The sequence below is a fragment of the Rhagoletis pomonella genome, unplaced genomic scaffold (assembly GCF_013731165.1).
Source record: "Rhagoletis pomonella isolate Grant_MI unplaced genomic scaffold, Rhpom_1.0 Rhpom_scaffold_00007, whole genome shotgun sequence".
Classification (NCBI taxonomy): Eukaryota; Metazoa; Arthropoda; class Insecta; order Diptera; family Tephritidae; genus Rhagoletis; species Rhagoletis pomonella.
Window position 1 is genome coordinate 6,842,751 of NW_023458561.1, and position 3,577 is coordinate 6,846,327.

The window sequence follows — 3,577 nt, forward strand, 5'->3', positions numbered from 1 at the left end:
ATAATAGCCCTATCCGAAGAGCTATAGTCACCAACAAAATTAAAATAGAAAAATTTTGATATTTATAATTGTGTCATAAAAAACACTGACTTACAATTGACTGATGACTCTACATCCCATTGGTAGAGGGATTCGGGGGTACGAATTTTTTGTAACATAAGGAGTTGAGGACTTGCTCTAGTTGCTAGTCTCTTAAAACGTCCTCCGATCACGTCGTAAGCAGATTTTCCATGTGAACTTGCAACAAAGTTCAATTCTGCCATTTCTTTGAAGGGATTTTAATGATTTCAGACCTTTAGTAAAGCTAATATGATTTATTCATATTGTTTTTGGTTTTTACATACCTTTCCTCTTTCAAAAATATACAATTTCATAAAATTTCAATGTCTATTTGAAGGGTGAACACACCAAAACTGCGACACTTTGGGAAGCTTATAACTTACCCAAAAAGATTTTAATATTTTGAAATTCAAATACCATAAGCTGACCATGATCTTAGATGGACGTAGAAGAAATTTCATTTGAATTTGATTCCTAGTTGAGTTAAAAATGGCAACCGAGTTAGGAACGAGACAAACCATTTTGCATGAGTTTATAAATGATCCGGCCTTAAGTACACGTAAAATTGCTAAAAATTAAAGATTGCACTATTCGACAGTTTTCAGGGTTTTAATCGGTACAAATAAGGCCAATAAGGTTAAAGTGATAAAAACAGTGCTCGGATGTCCTCAGTGTGTTTTCGCGAGATCCGAAGATTTTGTCGCGTTATGTTGCAAAATCCGTACGGAGATCGCAGTTTTTCGTACAAAAGGTAAAGCGAAAAGCTTCATTGAGATGTTCTACAGCTCAAACAGCGCCAGACCGATGCGCAAATTAGAATGTTACAGCGAAATCCCGCAGTTGGAAGTTGTATGAATTCTAAATTTAAAAAATACAACTGCATTGTTATGGACTACGAAACCTACTGCCTTAAAAATTCAAAATATATTGCAGGTCAAGATTTTTATACTGCTACAAGTCGTCAAGATGCCTCTGAAAGTTGTAAGCTGAAAATGAAGCCCGAATTTCCAAAAAAAACATGGGTTGGCAAGCTATTTGTTCCTGTGGCCGTAAGAGCAGCCCTTTTTGCCCATCCGGGACAATGAATGATCACGTTTATCGGGATGAGTGCCTCAAATGCGTCTTCTGTCATTTATCAATAGATAAGGTAGTAGGCCACTGTTCTAGGCGGACATGGCAAGTTGCCACTATGCCAAGGACACATTGCCGTGGTATAATGCAAATAACATCAATTTTGTAGCTCACGACTGCAATCCACCCAATAGCCCAGAGCTATGTCCTATTGGGGAATATTGGTCAATAGTCAAAGGAATCTTGAAGAAAACAGGTGAAACAGCAGTAAAAAATATTGAAGAGTGCAAAGCAAAGTCGTTGTGCGCATCGCGTCAAGTCGATGATGCAGTCGTGCAGAACATGATGGCGCGTGTGCGATGAAAATACCGATCACATGCATATGGAGCAAATAATAAATAATATTTTAAGATTTTAATAACATCTAAACTTCCAGGTTCTATAATACAAAAAAAAAAGTCATTTCAAAGCCTTCTAGTTTGCTTCTGGTAGTAATCTCTGTGTCGCAGTTTTGGTGTGTTCACCCTTTATCATATTGCTCTAGCGTTAACGACCTAGAGTCCAAACGCATAAGTAGCCCATTACGCCCATTTGGGTACTTAAAGTTGACATTACAGACAATGTTTTTATGTAAAAATAAAAATATTTAAAAATGCTATAATCAAAAAAAAATAAAAAATTTTACTTAATTTATTTTCGTTTTTCATACGTTGCACATTATTGTAAAAAATGTACAATTAAAGCCCATAAAGAGACGGAAGAAATACATTTTTTTCATTAAGTTGCGTTAAAAGGTGTTCAAGATACAGCACTTTAAAGAAAGGTATGTATGACGTTTTCTTAAAATTTAAGTCCCGTGTAAATAGGCAACCCTACGTCATATCGGCTAAATGTGCTGCATGTATATTCATGTCACCTAGATCTCTTCAACTTTCATCCAAATCCTTAGAGGTCTCACAAAGAGGTGGCCGCGGTGACATGAAATGCCTCTATTTCTTTTTTTTTTTTTAAAGAACAGGCACAAATGAATAATTTGACAAAAAATCTGTTATTTCTTAAATTTTTTCCCTGTTAAATTTAGATTTTTTTGTATTTCTTTCATACAAAAAGAAAAAATCTTGAATGTTTTTTATGAATAAAAATAGTTTCTTAAAGATGTTTTTTGATAAAATAACCTCAAATGACAAAATGGTTAAAAGTTTAAAAAAATTGCATAAAAATATATTTAAAAAATTAAAAAAAAAAATTTCAAGGGAATCGTAAGAAGAATAACTGAACCTAAACTCTTCCGATTTAGACTTGTGAGGTATCATTGGAAAGGTATTTTCTCACCCTTTTTATTTCTTTGCTAATAAACTCATTCAAAGGATGAAAAAGAAAGGTAGGATAAACGAACATCATTCAAAGTTGAATTAAGATGTGTTGGTATTTGAAAAAAAAAAATAAAAATTTAACACCAATGTCTTTTTTTGCACATAAATAAAAATAGTAGGAAAATACTTTTCTACCGAGATCCCACAAGAGACCTTTTTCAAAAAGTTCTTTAGAAACTATTTTTATTCATAAAAAACTTCATTTTTGGAGGTATTTTCAAATCGGTCCGACTCGCGTAAATCTTAATATTTTTCCGAAATGTTTTGGTGGATGTCTTAAAATATAATAAATTTTGTAATCCCGGTGGAAAACGGCAACTTTTTTTGGCGATGCAGTCTAATATACATACGTGATTAAGTGGAACCACTTTTTTAAGCTGAATAGCGGTAATTATTTATGGAAAAAATACTCGATTTTCGGAATCAGCAAGCGATTCTGCAAAGGAACTGGATAGTGGCATCCAGTGCGCATTTTTGTTGTAAGTCAGTGTTTTTTATGACACAATTATAAAAATAAAAATGTTAAAACAATGTTATAAATATCAAAATGTAAGATAAGTAGTTATAGTTTCCAGTTTTCATACTAAAATCCTATGAAAATTCACTATTTTGCTACTATCTCCCTCACTACCATTAAATCGGTCTAGCTCTTGCTTTAGCAACCGAATTAATGTCTGGCAAATTAATTTATAGTCACTAGTTCTTAAACAACATCATATTAAATTTTGAGCTTTACTAAAATGTGTTGAAAAATTTAATTTTTTATAAAAAATCACTTCTGGCACAATGTTAGCAACACCGGACTTGTCTAAAAGCTAGTGAAAGCCAGTGAAAAGAAAATTAGCTTTACTAAAATGATTTTAAAAATTGGCATTTTTAACTGTAGAGATACGATGCGCACTAGTCAACGCAACCATTACCGCCTGGCAGATGGCCCGCACGCTAAACGAGGGGGTGACAGAGATGTCATACCAAAAACCCGCTGTCCTGAAATTCTCTCTCGAAGACGTTGCTAGCTCTTCGACTACTCTTTCATCTATCTTCGAAAAACAACTGATAGCTGGCAATGCTGC